Raw genomic sequence first — 17460 nt, forward strand, 5'->3', positions numbered from 1 at the left:
TCCTTAATAACATTTAAGCCTGCTCCATTCCATTTTTCTTTACTGTGTCCTTTTAGATATAAAGGGAAAGGAAGAGATGTTTCTGAGGAATTATTCTGATGCAGTCTCCACCCCCAGGTTTTACCACGCCCCGCAGTGCCCCCTTCAACCAATCCTGCCCCCACACGTCACCCCTGGTTATTGCCCAATAAAACCCCCCTCACCCCTCCCACTCTCTCTAGGCTCTTGACTCCCTCTCTCTCTCTGGGCTCCTTCGGGTCATGCTCTCTCTCTCTCTCTCTCTGTGTGTGGTGAGGTAGTGGGGACGGCCATTGTTGGTTGACTCCATGTGGCCTGAGCCACCCCCCCATCCTATAATAAAGATTTGTGTATCCCACTTGCTCCAGACCTCCTCTCTCTCTCTTCTCCGTGGTGCAGCTCGACACCTGGCAACAACAACACACCTCCATGATATTTGCTTTAGATTAATATTAATTATGCATTGGAAAGAAGAGGGAAACTTCTTTTTTAAAGAATTTTATTATTACCTTTACTTATTTATTGGATAAAGACAGCCAGAAATCTAGAGGGAAGAGGGTGATAGAGAAAGAGAGAGACAGAGACAGAGAGACACCTGAAGCACTGCTTCACTACTGTGAAGTTTCCCCCTGCAGGTGGAAACCAGGGGCTTGAACCTGGGTTCTTGTACATTGTAACATGTGTGCTCAACCAGGTGTGCCACCACTTGCCCTGGGAAACTTCGTTAATCATGCCACGCCTGATAAGCATGCCAACTTCTCTGGCATAGTCTATTTGCTTGCTACCTAGGCAGTTTCCCTTAATCTCAGTCTGTGCTGACTTCTGGCTTCTATAGATTGCCTGCTTGTTCATTAAAAGTTAAAATTTTTCTGACATTGATAATAACCCTAATGTTAATGATGTCATAGCTGCTTTATATTTATAAGAAGCTTTTGAAATGTGATTTTTTGCATTGGCAGGCATATTAGTAATTTCTTTGTTTCCACAACAATAGGAAACCCCAATAAAAATGTGGGCCAAAGAACTGAATAGACAGCTTTACAAAAGAGAAAGATGACTGTGATTGTAGAACAAAACCATGAGAATTCTTTGTGTTGGTGATTACACTCAATTTTATATCAACGTTAGATACATTGCACATGTGAAAAAATTGCATTTAATCTAATACAAGCACACACAGAGGCACACATACCAATGAATTCAAGTAAAAATGAGGGTATTGAAATAAGACTGGAATATTGGAAAATAATCACATAAAAATTATCAAATATCTGAATGCCAGAAACTCTAAAATTCATAGGAGAAAATATTGGTGAAACACTACAAGATCTTACCATCAAAGATGTATTTAGATATTTGAGCTGTGGGCATGTGAAATGCAAAAAAAAACCAACCCAGCAAATAAATGAGATTATATCAAACTAAAAAAGCTTCTACACATTGAAAAAAAGCTACACAAATATAAGTAGGAAACTCAGTAGCTGAGAGAAGGTATTTGTATATCACACATCAGACAAGTGATTGATATCAAACATCTGTCAAGAACTGGTATAGTTCAACTAAAGAAAAAAAAAAACAGTAAAATGTGGCCAAAGAACTGAATAGAGGATTTTCTTTAAAAAAAAATAACACATGACCCACAAACATAAGAAGAAATGTTCTACTTCACTTATTATCAGAAAAATGTAATTTCAAACTATACTGAGATTCCACTTCACACCTACATCAACAAATCAGGAAATGATGGGTGTTGGAGAGAGGAGACTCTATTGCACTGCTGGTGGGAATGCAAACTAGCACAGCTTCTCTGCAAGACTGTATACAGAGTATTTAAGCTAGTTAAAAAAATAGGAATTTCTTTATGCTCCAGGTTAATACCACTCTTAGGTATTCATCCAAAGGACACACACTAATTCAAAAGGACATATACACTCCTATATTCATAGTTTCATTGTATATAGTAGCAAGAAACTGGAAGCAGCTTAAATCCCCATTGACAGATGACTGGTTAAAGAAGCTTTGGATAATATACTCCATGGAACACTAATCTATAGTAAAAATTAAAATAAAGTGATATTGTGTCTTTGAGAACAAAGTGGAAAATTAGATGCAAGTGGAGGTGAATATGTTTAGCAAAATAAATAGATGAAAGGAAACTACCAGATGGTTTCACTCATATGTGGAATGTAGAAAACTAGAGATCTGCAATACACGACAAACAACAACCAAAAAAAAACAGCAAGAAAGAAACTGTCTCTAAGAATTTTTTGTGGTAAATATAGTGGCTACCATTTGGAGGGTGAGGGCACAGAATTTTGGCAGTGGGTGTAGTACAGAACTATACTTAGAATATTGTAACTCACTATTAATAAACAAATCACACACACACATACACACACAACATACATTAGTTAAATTTTTTGAGTCCCGTAAAATTTTGAGTATATTATTACTAGTCCAATATAGGTTTGAAAATAGATAAATATGGTGGATAATTGCGCAGCTAGTGCCAAGAGTTTCTTTTGCTTAATATGAAGAGAAAATATCATAAACTCATTACTTCAGGCACTTCTAAAATCTTACAAACTGTGAATAACTTTTATTTTTTATTTATAAAAAGGAAACATTGACAAAACCATAAGATAAGAGGGGTACAACTCCATACAATTTCCACTACCAACTCTCTGTATCCCAGTATCCCATCCCCTCCACTGATAGCTTTCCTATTCTTTAACCCTCCGGGAGTATGGATCCAAGGTTATTGTGGGTAGCAGAAGGTGGAAGGTCTGGCTTCTGTAATTGCTTCCCCGCTGAACATGGGCATTGACAGGTTGATCCATACTCCCAGCCTGACTCTCTTTCCCTAAAGGGGCACGGTTCTGGAGAAGCGGAGCTCCAGGACACATTGGTGGGGGTTGTCTGTCCAGTGAAGTCCAATTGGCATCATGTTAGCATCTGGAACCTGGTGGCTGAAAAGAGAGTTAACATACAAAGCCAAACAAATTGTTGAGCAATTATGAACCTAAAGGTTGGAATAGAATAGTGCAAATGAAGTGTTGGGGGTGGTCCTCCATTTTGTAGATAGCTAATAGGCACATTTTAGTTATATTCCAAAGGGCCTGTGGCTATACTAGGTTTTTTCCTGATCCTGAAATCTGATATACATTAATGGAGACAACTGCAGATCTGCTTCACCACTTATGAAACCTCTCTCCTGAAGGTGGGTAGCTGGGATCTCAAACCCAGATCCTTGGGAGGATTCTTACATGTAGTACTATGTGTACTTGACTGGATGCACCACCACCTGGCCCTTAAATAAATACTCTTTACAAGGAAAAATGATAATATATGTATCAGATAGAAAATTTAAACAAATAGACCTATTAGGTGATCCAGGAGATGGCGCAGTGGATAAAGTACTGGATTCTTGACCATGAAGTCCCAAATTCAACCCCTTCAGCACATGTATCAGAGTGATAACTGGTTCTTTCTCTCCTTCCTATCTTTCTAGTGAATAAATAAATTATTTTAAAAAATTGACCTATTAGTATGTAATATATTTTTACACTCTCTCAGAAAGTGATAAATCATTTCATGCTAAATCTCCATTGATGAGATTCTTTTTTTTAAAATTATTTATTTAAGAAAGGATTAATGAACAAAAACATAAGGTAGGAGGGGTACAACTCCACACAATTCCCACCACCCAATCTCCATAACCCACCCCCTCCCATGATAGCTTTCCCATTCTCTAGCCCTCTGGGAGCATGGACCCAGGGTCGTTGAGGGTTGCAGAAGGTAGAAGGTCTGGCATCTGTAATTGCTTCCCCGCTGAACATGGGCGTTGACTGGTCGGTCCATACTCCCAGTCTGCCTCTCTCTTTCCCTAGTAAGGTGTGTCTCTGGGGAAGCTGAGCTCCAGGACACATTGGTGGGGTCTTCAATCCAGGGAAGCCTGGCCAGCATCCTGGTGGCATCTGGAACCTGGTGATTGAAAAGAGAGTTAACATACGAAGCCAAACAATTTGTTGAGCAATCATGGATCCCAAGTGGAGAGGAAGTGTTAGGGAGGTACTCACTGCAAACTCTAGTGTATTTCTGCTTTCAGGTATATATTTTGCAGTAGTTTATGGATACGTGTGCACATAAGCTCTCTCTCACAGAAACTGGTGTATATCTAGGTTATGGGACTTTGTTAGAAAATGAACTACCTGAGATGAAATTAGAGTGTACTATAAAAGGAAAGGTCTCACCCGAGTAATGAAGCTGAAGCATTGTCATTCCACACGTGAAGTCTCTGGACACAGTCTGAGGTGAAGCATGTTGAGGTGGCAATCGTTGCGTTGGTAAGGTTGTGATCGGCGGATGCAATATTATTTGGTTTGGATTGAGAGATGCATACGGGAAAGTGGGCCCTATCCAAGGGTTCCAGGACTGGGGGAAGTAGGGGCTCTATAGTGGAGTTATGTTATATAGGAATTATGTTAAGTGAACTAAGTTATATAGGAATTATGTTAAGTGAACTAAGCCAGAAAGATAAAGATGAGCATGGGATGATCCCACTCATCAACAGAAGTTGATTAAGAAGATCTGAAAGGGAAACTAAAAGCAGGACCTGATCAAATTGTAAGTAGAGCACCAAAGTAAAAACCCAGTGGTGAGGGGTAGACATGCAGCTTCCTGGGCCAGTGGGGGGTGGGAGTGGGCGGGAGGGATGGGTCACAGTCCTTTGGTGGTGGGAATGGTGTTTATGTACACTCCTAGCAAAATGTAGACATATAAATCAGTAGTTAATTAATATGAGAGGGGGAAAATCAATTGTATGTTCAAAGTTTCTCAAAACACAAACTGAATCCTTTTAATATATAGGCTGTGTATTTGATATGCGGACTCTCTCAAAAGCCTAGACCAAGTAGATTAGAAGCATCCAATAGCACAGCTATATACAAGATACTGGATACTGTACAGCAAACCCTAACAAAAGGACTTTTCAAAGTTAACCCAATTACCAAATAATGTGATGATAACATTAACTATCGATTGTCTTTTTGAACCCTAAGACAGCAGGAACCTCACATCTCCACTATAGAGCCCCTAATTCCCCCAGTCCTGATGAGTTTCTTTTAAAGGTTTTTTATAAAGTTAATTATAAAACTTACACATGTGATACTGGAAATAGTGCACGGGATAAAGCATTGGACTCTTAAGGATGAGGTTCATCTCATTCTCCATTCAAGGCATTGTATATATCAGAGTGATGCTCTGGTTAGCTTTCTCTCCCCTTCTATTTGTCATTAATATTAAATTAATAAATTATTTTATAAAGAAAACATTAAGAATATCTAACTAACCTTACTATAAAAATAAATAAATATGTTTATTTTTTAAATTTTTTTATAGTCTTTATTTATTAAATGGGTAGAGACAGCAAGAAATTGAGAGTGAAGAGGGTGATAGATAGGAAGAAAGACAGAGAGACACCTGCAGCCCTGCTTCAACTTGTGAAGTTTTCCCCCTGCAGTGGGGGCTAGGGGCTAGAATTTGGGTCCTTGTGCATTGTAACATGTGTGCTCAACCAGGTGTGCCACCACTCGGCCCCAGAACAAAGATATGTATTAGAGACAGGCAACATAATTAAAATTTTGGTAACTAAAATTATATGATTTCTTGAATTTAAATATGTGTCTACTAGTTAACTTTTCATGTTGGCTTATAGGGTAATAGATAGAAAGTAGAACATTATAAAGTAAAAAGTAAATAAAGAAATAAAATAAAATGAAACCCAAGGTCAACTCCCCAAGCCCCTGATGCAAGAGTTCTGTGAACAATGGAACGGTACTTCAGGTATCTCCTTTTCTCTACTTTCCTATTTATCTTTTTCTCTATCAGGGAAAAAAATAATAATAAAAGCATGTAAAAGAGAAAAAAGGCTGCTGGGAATGGTAAAGTCATTTGTAGGCTCTGAGCCTCAGTGATAATCCTGGTGGCAAAACAAAGTCAACAAAAGCCAAATCAAAAAAAAAGGGGAAATCTTTGTACTGGAAACTGGTCAAGGGGCTTCATATTTTCTCATATAACTTCATTTGAATCTAAAATCATATGAATAATATTTTAATTAAAATTTAATTAGGAAGCAGAAATATGCCTGAAAGTGCTGGAGCCCAAGGGATTAATGACAACAGCCATAGAGATTCCCGGTTCAATCCCTGACACCAAAACCTCCATGGGCAAAGGAATTGGCAGTACTCTGGTCTTTCTATCACTATCTGTGTCATAAAAATAGATAAATTATAAAAAATTAAATAGGGGTTGAGGAATTTGCACTAGTGATAGTGCAATAGATTTTTATTTTGAGACACCAGAGATAGCACTACTGTTAGGAACACATTATTATTGATGATAAGCAAAAATAATCATGGGCTATGTATATAATTAGCATACTGCCAACACATAAGCTTATGATAGACCTATAGCAAAGGATGTAAACTCGAGAGTGTTTGTGGGTATAAGAGATTACTTATGCAGCTGGAAGAAGTTCAGCCCTTTTCGCTTTTTGCCTTTTGCTCCCTTTGTCTACTGTTTCTGTCTCTTCTCTTGAAACTAACTTGATGCCATTTCTCCCAGGACTAGTGTGTGCTGTAGTTGAATGTTGGAGAACAATGCTTAAGGACTGTGGCCAGTACCACATGGATGGTTGGTCTTTCCCTGTTTACCTATTTTGCTATCATGGTGAACTAAATTTAAGGACTATGAATCCTGCCACACATCTAGCTAGTATTTTTCTCCTGACTATTTTCCCATCATGATTTTTATATACCAAATAAACCTGTCATTTTTATAAACCCCAATAAAATTTCCCAGAAGTTTTTACTTTTTCTATAGCTAAATAGTGCTCTGGTTAAAGAGAAAGAGGGGTAAATAAAAGAAATTAAAAGTGAAATATAAAGTTCTATAGAGGAAAAGTAAAGTTAGTGTAAGATGGGAAAATGGGGAGAGAGAAGAGAAGAGGAATGGAAAGGTAAGGAAAACAAATAATGGAGACAGGAAATACAGAAGCACAGGAGAAATTAAAGAAGAAATAATAAAAAGAGGAAGAGACCAAAGAGGAAGTGGAAGGAGATTAGAAAAGAACAATAAGAGGTGACAAGTGAGATGAAAAGGAGAGGTAGAGGTAGAATATGAGGTAGAATATGAAGGAATTTAGTGGGAGTTGTGCGGTAACACAGCGGGTTGAGCGCACCAGGTGCAAAGCACAAGGACTGGTTTAAGGATCCTGGTTCAGCCTGGAGAGCCAGGCGGTGAAGCAGGTCTGCAGGTGTCTATCTTTCTCTCCCTCTCTCTGTCTTCCCCTCCTCTCTCCATTTCTCTCTGTCCTAGCCAACAACAATGACAACAATAATAACTACAACAACAAGGGCAACACAAGAGAATAAATAAATAAATAAATATTTAAACAAATAGTAAAATAGGAGAAAGAGCAGTGTGGAGTGTTTTTGATGACTGTAAGTTTCAAAGGAGAAGTATCACAACTCAGAAGAGTCCTTCCTGGTTACTTAATCTCATCATCACTCAATACATTATCCATTTGGAACATACAATACTCCTTAAAATGGGGGTTAAAAAATTGCAAACAAACAAAAGAAACTCCACTTCCATAGTTAAACATGCTTCAGAAATACGTAACCTAAAATGGAAGACTGGCATTTCGATTGCAGTAGAGTCATTTGAATAATGGCTCACCTCTAGAGCTCTAGAATATAATGACTATTTCTCTGGGGTCTTTAAAGTGAAATTCAACACAATTAATCCAAAAGGGAGTTAATACATTCATAATGTTTTTGAATACTTGGATAATCCTTTGTCTGTTTGCCAGCCCTCTATGTGAAAGGGCAAGCTAATTATAACCCAACTAGTTCTTCAGTGGGTACTCACTAATTTGAAAACTTTGTTGTCTAATGAAGGAACCTACTGCTATTGAACTGAGTGACTACAGGTAGAGAATTTGACCATTTGGAATCTGGTAACCTGCTTTTGTCATCATGATGGCAGAGTGGTACAGTTTATGAAAGTAATGCTTTTAGAGTCAAGCAGATAGAACTTTAATTATCATTAGAAGGAAAGTCACTTGACCTCAGGAGTGTAGACACTTTATTAATGGGAATTAATATTTCCTACATTTTAGAGCCATTACAAAAATAGAGTATTGTTGGGGTTGGGTGGTGGCACACCTAGTTGAGCGCTCATGTTACAGTGTGCAAGGATGAGGGTTCAAGCCCCCAGTTCCCACCTGCTGGGGGAAAGCTCTCCAAGTGATGAAGCAATAAAAATAGATTATTATTATACATGGGGACCCAAATATATGCAATTTTAACAAAAGATGACTTGCCCCATTTCTATCTTGAAAGGAGTTGTACTAATAAAGCTAGCTATTATAACCAATTAGTATGGGACTTAGAGTGACAGGTACAATATGAAATAAATAGTTCATCCTCACTGTACTTCATTTTATCATTATGAAACTGAGGTTTAGTAAATTTTCTAGGATGCCACAGGATGCATGCTTGAGAAGTTATTTGATATCTATATCTGTTTTTGTAAAGCTATACAGACTTTCTAGTGAAGGTCTACTTGCCTTATTCTCTGGTTTGCAAGAAGAAATGAATAGAAGGGTAGAAGGTAGAAGTATGGACGGAAGGAAGGAAGGAAGGAAGGAAGGAAGGAAGGAAGGAAGGAAGGAAGGAAGGAAACCATGAAAGAGAAATACATATTTCTTATTACTCTATGCTAAAGTATTAACTCAAGTCTGCTAGCTATGGTTATAGAAATAACTTAGCCGTGCTAAATTAACTACTAAAGAATGTTTTGACATAGGTGGTGATTCTCAGAGGCCAGATTAGTCCTTTTAATCCTTTTTCATTCTGAGAGGGCTGGCTCATGAAGAGCAGCAATCAGGGAAAGAAATCCAGCATTCAGGCAAGATAATATTCTTCATCATCCAACAACCAGAAAGTTTAAATGACTGCTTCTCTTGTTTCTACAGTTCACTCCAGGTTCTGTTTTAACAAATGTTTCTAGGAGTGAGACTGGACAAAACAGATGGATACTACAAACCCTCCACAAACTGTATTCACTTTATTCTTGAGGATTCATATTATGAGATTTTTTTCCATTTTCTTTTCTGACAGCTCTGATGCCCACTCTAATTCGTCTTCTCCTTCTCCTCTTCCTCCTTTTTTTTCTTCCTCTTTCTCCTTCTCCTTCTCCTTCTCCTTCTCCTTCTCCTTCTCCTTCTCCTCCTTCTTCTTCTTCTTCTTCTTCATTTTTTGTTGATTCATTCCTAAATACATTTGCCTCTATCAGCTCTTTTGGTGCCACAAATATATTTAATTTGGGATTGTTTCAGGCAGGTTTTTCCCCCTCTTATTTCAACATTCCTGTAAGATATTAGACTTTAACTCTCCTTCTTTTCTATTTTCAACAATGATTATAGAGTGGTGAGACATAGTGGGTATAAAGTTATATTTTTGTACCAAATATAAGAACCTAGTTCAATTATAACTATGTTGACATATGTTTTCAAACCATTTCACAAACACACACTAAAACAGAATTCAGCTCAATAGTTAAAAGACTATGGATAGATATATTATGAAATAATGACTACATTATTAATGGATAATAGAACTATACTTGCTAATATTTTGGTAAATATAAGAGGATAGTTATTTCCTTATTGATAAATTTTGTTATCTAGCACAGTCTATAAAATCAGTCAAACGTATACTAGGCAGTATTAAAATTTTTATAATACCTTGGTCATAACTTGAAGGTACCATGTGAGACAAGCCAGAAAGCAAAGACCACTACCAGATGACTTCATTCTTAGGCCAAACCTCAGAAAAAAAATGACAGTAAACAAAAACATAAGATGAAACTTGGACTGGGTGTGGTGTATTGCATCAAAGCAAAGAACTCTGGGGATGGGATAAAGGGACAGTGAAGTCCTGCTGTATGATGGGGGAAGGGTCCTTCCGTTGTGGGGAGGGAGCGTCTATTAGACCTATCAAGGGGAGATGAGAAGTTGTGTTTATGTGACAAAGATTGTACTGTTAACCATTAATCCCCTCAATAAAAATAAAATAAAATCATTCAAATTTTAGAAACTGTTCATATCAACTCACAGAATAATGGAAAGCAATACCTCTTTTTTTTTCATGTGCTATCATTATTATCAGGGATGACTTCTTTAAAACATATTCTAGAAATCAGTAAGATATGGAACAGGTGGTGGGAATGGTGTTTATGTACACTCCTAGTAAAGTGTAGTCATATAAATCACTAGTTAATTAATATGAGAGGGGGAAAATTAATTGTATGTCTCAAAGTTTTTAAAACACAGACTGAGTCTTTTTAATATATAGGCTGTGTATTTGATATGCGGACTCTCTCAAAAGCCTAGACCAAGTAGATCAGAAGCAAACAATAGCACAGCTATATACAAGATACTAGGTACTGTACAGCAAACCCTAACAAAAGGACTTTACAAAGTTAACCCAATTACCAAATAATGTGATGATAACATTAACTATCCTTTGTCTTTTTGAACCCTCAGACAGCAGGAACCTCACATCTCCACTATAGAGCCTCTACTTCCCCCAGTCCTGGAACCTTTGGCTAGGGCCCACTTTCCCATATGCCTCTCCCAATACTTATAAATAATATTGCATCTGCTGATCGCAGCCTAATCAACACAACGATTGCCACCTCAACATGCTTCAGCTCAGACTGTGTCCAGAGACTTCACTTGTGGAATGACAACCCTTCAGCTTCATTACTCGGGTGAGACCTTTCCTTTCATAGTATTCTCTAATTCCATCCCAGGTGGTTCACTTTCTAACAAAGTCCCAAAACCTAGATAAACACCAGTTTTGGTGAGAGAGAGCATAAGTTCACATGTATCCATAAACTAGTGCAAAATATATACCTGAAAGCAGAAGAAGACTAGAGTTTGCAGTGAGTATCCCCCTAACACTTCCTCTCCACTAATCCAAGCTTTGGGTCCATGATTGCTCAACAATTTGTTTGGCTTTGTATGTTAACTCTCTTTTCAGTCACCAGGTTCCAGATGCCACCAGGATGCTGGCCAGGCTTCCCTGGATTGAAGACCTCACCAATGTGTCCTGGAGCTCAGCTTCCCCCAGAGACCCACCCTACTAGGGAAAGAGAGAGGAAGGCTGGGAGTATGGACCAGCTAGTCAACGCCCATGTTCAGCGGGGAAACAATTACAGAAGCCAGACCTTCCACCTTCTGCAACCCACAACGACCCTGGGTCCATGCTCCCAGAGGGATAGAGAAAGGGAAAGCTATCAGGGAAGGGGTGGGATATAGAGATTGGGTGGTGGGAATTGTTTAGAGTTGTACCCCTACTACCCTATGGTTTTGTTAATTTATCCTTTCTTAAATAAAAATAAATAAATAAATAAAAATAATTTTAAAAGATATGGAACAAAATTTATTTAGTTTTGTGAGACTTTATTTTCACAAGAATACATACCTGTGGTACAGGAAGATCTCATTAAAATTTTATAAGTGGCCCTAAGGTAAATATTTAGGTTGATTTTATGAAGCTTTCAGAAAATAGTTATTAGAATTTTCACTACATGATCACAGTCAAAATGATAAAGTAAAATAGAGATTTTTCTTAGTACCCCTCACAACATGATCAAATTGAAATTTCCAGTCAAACATTCCTATGTAAAATCCATTTTGATTTCTCATTTTCTATTTTATACTTGGACACTTTTTCTGAATAGAGCTTAAAAATAATTTTGGGGTGTCAACTTCCCATCTTAATATCACAAATTCATTTATTTTACTTTGGTTATATATTTTTCATTGCTTATAGTAAGATCCACTTATCAGTTATACTTTGTAAATGAAGAAAATTGTTGAGAATATTATTAATAACTTCAATTATCCTCACTAAATTCTAAGGAAATCATTTTCCCAAAATAGTGATAATTACAAGATAATACCCATAAATGTTGAAATAGAAACTGAAAGAAAAGTGGGAAATCTATGCTAGGCATTGTGTGCTTTTCATAGTGCAACATACGTAATACTTGATAATCAAAAGTCAATTAATAGGCTAACATTTATAAATGCACACTTTAATTAAAGTATGAAGTACATAAACAATTAGGTAAGCTTGTGGATAAGCTGACCAAGATACATAAATTAGGAGGTGCAAGTGTCCTTCTCAATTTTCTCTGTTTCCTTTTTACAAAATATTTATTAAAGTTACTTAATGTATAATTTGTCATTTGGAAGTCCTTTATGATAGACTGTTCTTTTGTCTGATGACAGACAGCAGCCACATGTCATTGATTATTCTAGGCCTCCACGTTGGATATATTCCCTTTCTTCTTGAGACACAAGTTTCCTTCTGTATTTTTGAGGTAATGTTTTTAGTATTTCTGCAGTGTCTGGTGGACCCTGGTGCATCAACCAGTCAGATGTTTTACTTCCCTTAGAATGCTGTGAAACTGAAGAGTGAGATGGCAGTCCTGCTGCTCCCAAAACTTCTGACACATTGGGTTTAGGATTGTCTCTTCTATCAGAAAAACCTTATTAATGGAGTATGTGGCTTGACTACCTGAATGACCTGGCTGGCAGATGCCATCTTGCTGCCCATCATGACCCCCCAAAAAGGGGGCAGCTTGCAATAGCTTATTTTAAAATATTTTATTGCCACTAGGGTTATCTCTAGGGATAATTTTTTCTTTCTTTTTAAATTTTTATAAAGACAAATATTTAGAGGTAAGGGGGGAAGGCTAGGAGATAGCATAATGGTTATGCAAACAGATGCTCATGTCTGAGGATCTTGAAGTCCTATGTTCAGTCCTAAGCAATACTACAAGCCAGAATTGAGCAGAGCTCCAGTCTCTCTCTCTATCTCTCCCTCTCTCTCCCTCTCTTCCTCCCCTTCACCCCTCCCCCCTCTCCCTCTCCCTTTCTCTCTCCCTCTCCCTCTCCATCTCCTTCTCCCTCTGTCCCTCTGTCCCTCTGTCCCTCTGTCCCTCTCCCTCTCCGTCTCTCTCTAGGGGTTATTGCTGGGGCTCAGTAAGGGTACTATGAATCCACTGCTCCTGGTGTCCACCCCCACCTTTTTTTCCTTTTTTATTTTATTATTATTATTTTTGATAAGACAGAGAATCTGAAAGAGGAGGAGAAGATAGGCCAGGAGAGAGAAATGTTGATTGATAACTGCAGACCTGCATCATCACTTATGAAATGTTCTCACTGCAGGTGCGGAGTGGGAGCTGGAACACAAGTCCTTGAGTGGGTATTTGAGCATGGTAATATGTGTGCTTAACTAGTTATACCATCGCCCACCCCACCCCTCTCATTAAACAAAAAAAAGAGGCGAGAGGGGAACAGAAGAGGAGAGAGACACATGCAGCACTATTCATTGCTTGTAAAGCTTTCCTGCAACAGGTTGAAACCAGGGGCTTGAACCCAGGTCTTTTTTGCATGGTTATATGTATGATTTACACCTGGGCATTTAATCTATTTCATTTATTTATGTTTTATTCAATAAATATTTACTAGTCCTCTATTGCCAAATAATATACAGGGGAAAAATATAGTGCCAGTCCTCAATTATTTATAGTAAATAGAGAGAAGACAGACAAAACTGAAAATAAACAAGGATGTATTTACACTCTGTCTACTCTGGATAACAGGACGTTTACTGTTTCAGAAGTCTGAGAAATCTACAATTATGTATGCTTTTCAGGTATATTAACTTAAAAGAAAGAATTTTTTCTCATGCTGTTTGACTCCAAATCAGTCCCATTTCTGCAGTAATGCCAGGAAAAAAGAAAGCATTATTGTCAATGTTTTATTATAGGCAGAAACATTGCTGTTTTTCATTACACAAAGCACTTGGGGGTACCTGAAGTATGAATGCTGACAAAGAGAAGCCAATTCTATTCTCTGTTCCATTGATCTGCAAGGAAAATAATTCCAAAGATACGCTAGTTGGGAGGAAAATTGAACTTCCTGGGTTAGCTTTATAATGGCATTTCTAAATAGAGCCATCTACATAAGCACTGTTTCCCAAGATGGATTGACTCACATTTCCATGATGAAGTACACTTTCTTTGAGAGTGAGAATATGGTCCTGAGAGCAAAGCAGTCTTTAGAGGTTGTAACCTGATTGTTAGACTTTCTTTTCTCCTTGAATACTTTGAGACACACAAAAATCACACTGCATTCAGGACAGACGTCTATGTTACTCCTATTTATATTGAAATCATTATTTATTTTAAAACTTTAAATTAACCAATAATGTAAAATATTACTTGATTTTCTAAATATATATGAACAAAGATATATCAACACATTAATACTTGAATATCATGACTATGTATAACATGTATATAATGAATTTCAAATTAGTGTGCTTAAATAATTTTGATTCAAAGCATCTTAACCTAAATTGTCCACAATTATAGGTTAATAAAAACATGACACCTATCAATAACTATGATAACCTATTAGGAAACTCATTTTTAATTATGTCTGTGCATATTATCTTTGGGCTTAGTTATTAAAACATTTATCTTAGTTGGTATTTTTTTAATTATCTTTACTTATTTATTGGATAGATAGCCAGAAATCAAGAGGGGAGATGAGGCAATATAAATAGAGAGAGATCGAGAAACACCTGCAGCATTGCTTCACCACTTTTGAAGCTTTCTCCTGAAGGTAGGGACCATGTACTTGTACCTGGGCCCTTGCACATTGTAACAAGCACACTTAAACAGGTGTACCATTCCCCAGACCCTATCTTTTCCTCTCTGCCTCTATCTAAAAAAAATGCACCAAAATTTCCAAATGAGGAAAATGAATCACTTTCTTGTGACCAAGGTCACTTAGTGGAATCACTGTTGTGTGCCAGGGAATAATCATTCACCCTCTTAAATTCTTTTACTAGAAGGACTGGATAAATAATGCAAACGATGTTATGCAAACCAACAAAGAAAACCAAATCTCATTTTAATAATAATATGCTTGGAAGGATTTTCCATGAAATAGGGAAGTGAGGATATTCTCAAAATTGTGCCTTTAGGGTTCTGTAATTTTATAGGGGAATGGGGATTAATAAAGAAGTGAAAAGTAATCAATGATTACTGTCTATTAGAAACAAATAATGGCTAGGACTTGTTAAAGAGACGTTCACTTTTGTAAAAAGGAAATAAACTCAGTCTGGAGAATCTAGAGGTCTGCTCTGGGTCTGTATTTTTTATCTTAAATAGCCGACATATCATAGAAGAGTTTCTTGAAAACATCTGTTTAAGTCACTTTCATCAAAAATTGGGCTGCATAAATTCCTTGGTTTGTGGCTTCCCTTTGCTCCAAAGAAAACTTTGCAACTGTGTGAATATTAAACTGTAGGTATATTTCTACACGTAAAGATAATAATAATGAGGAGGAGGACAACAACATAGGAACAGGAGATACTGTCCTTTGGTTCATGGGATGATTTCAATCAGGACACACATTAACTTAAAGAGGCCATTGTAGCTTTGTCATTCTTTATCACTGTCATCTGACATTCGTTCATAAATAGTGACATGAACAATCAGGAGCAGCTTTGTGGTTGAAGAGAATGGAGGGACAACCTGGGACAGTGCACTTGATCAATGTCACTACTGGTGTCAAGAGATGGTCATTACTCTCAGGCAGATTTATTGCCCGGGTCAAAGCAAATTACTTTCTCTTCCTCTAGCCCTGGCTGTCTAGATTTTTAATCTTTCTCTTGTAGCTTGCCTTCTTTCTTGCTTGAGGCCTGACTAAGGGCATCACCACCCTTTTTCTTTATTAATTTGATCGAGGGCTGTCAATGAACTTAATATTAATATGTTATTAGTTATATACAGAGTTCATGAAAGTATAAAAGTTACCCAATTAAATGATTAAAATTCCTAAAATTAACAAAAAGTTCTCTCCCCTACTCAATCATCTCTATAATTTTTAGTTACCCATTTACTGTGTATTCATTATAAATTGATATTGTCTGTTTCTATCACCAAGATTCAATGTTTAGTCATCATATTAAGTACATACAAATATTTACCAATGAAGTATTTTATATTAATTTGGTCTGTATCTATTTCAACACTACTGGTTCAGTAATAAGCTTCTAGTACATACAGACTCTAGCTTAATTATTTTTCCCCACAGGTGTTATTCCATAAATGTGGGCATCTGATGACTGATGTGATCTAAGACTTCCTGAACCAGAGTACAAAAACTCAGTTACCCCACTTGCAGGGGGAAAGCTTCACAGGTGGTGAAGCAGGCCTGTAGGTTTCTGTCTATCTCTTCTCTATGTCCTCCTCCCCTCTCAATGTCTCTCTCTCTCTCTCTCTCTCTCTATATATATATATATATATATATATATATATATCCAATAAATAAAAAATTAAATATTAAAACAAACCTCAGTGACTAGATTTACCAAGTGCCCCATAAATGAGTGACTTGACCTTAGTAGATAGAATAGTAATCATTACTTAAAAGAGAACATAAACATAATCTTATGGGTATAGTCAGCTTCAAATTATATCCAGAAACTAGAACCACCATATAAATATATAAATGTATTTATATTATATATATATATTAATGTGTTTTATCCGCTTAATTTTATTGAGAGAGACAGAAAGATACTAGAGAACTGCTCATCTCTTGTTCATGGTGGTGAGGATGACTGAACCTGGTGCTTAGAAAGTCTTTTTGCATAGCCATTATGCTATCTCCTTCACTTAAAAATTTATATTAATAAGTAAAATTATAATTTTAAATCATCAAAAGCATTTAATGAATCACACAAGTTAGCCTAACTTTTTCAGGGGAAACTAGTTTTCTGTTACTCAACTATTACTCCTTCTTCCATTCCTTCTTTCCTTCCTTCTTTCCTTCCTGCCTGTCTGCCTGCCTGCTTGCCTTCCTTCCTCCCTCCCTTTCTTCCTTCTCTCTTTCTTATCTTTTTATTAGATAAAGATAGAGAAGGAAAAGAGGGAGAGAGAGAGCGAGAGAGACCACACATCAAAGCTTTCTTTAATGTGGTGGGGTCTGGACTTGAACCTGGATCATATAGAAGCAGAGCAGTACACTAGCTAAGTAAGCTACTTTGCAGGACCTATTTTAATTAATTATTTTTAATAGCTCTTTCTTCAGTCATCCCATGACTGGTGACTCTGGAATTCATTTCCTTCTAAATCTGAAATCAGTGCTCAAGAGTTGATCATGATCTAATTAAAGGTCATAGGACTAAGCCAAAAAGAGAATGAATACTGGATGTTTTCACTCATAGGCAGAATTTAAGAAATAAGGACAGATAGAAAACAAAAAGTAAAACTCAGACTGGG

At 37.0% G+C, this 17460-nt stretch overlaps 1 pseudogene; it reads right to left on the reverse strand.

Moving 5' to 3' along the window:
• Positions 1-12406: 12406 nt before the first annotated feature.
• LOC103122665 (alpha-ketoglutarate dehydrogenase component 4-like) lies at positions 12407-12716 on the reverse strand (annotated as a pseudogene).
• Between the last annotated feature and the right edge of the window lie 4744 nt (positions 12717-17460).

Source organism: Erinaceus europaeus, chromosome 1, assembly GCF_950295315.1.
Source record: "Erinaceus europaeus chromosome 1, mEriEur2.1, whole genome shotgun sequence".
In the NCBI taxonomy this organism is placed as follows: domain Eukaryota; kingdom Metazoa; phylum Chordata; class Mammalia; order Eulipotyphla; family Erinaceidae; genus Erinaceus; species Erinaceus europaeus.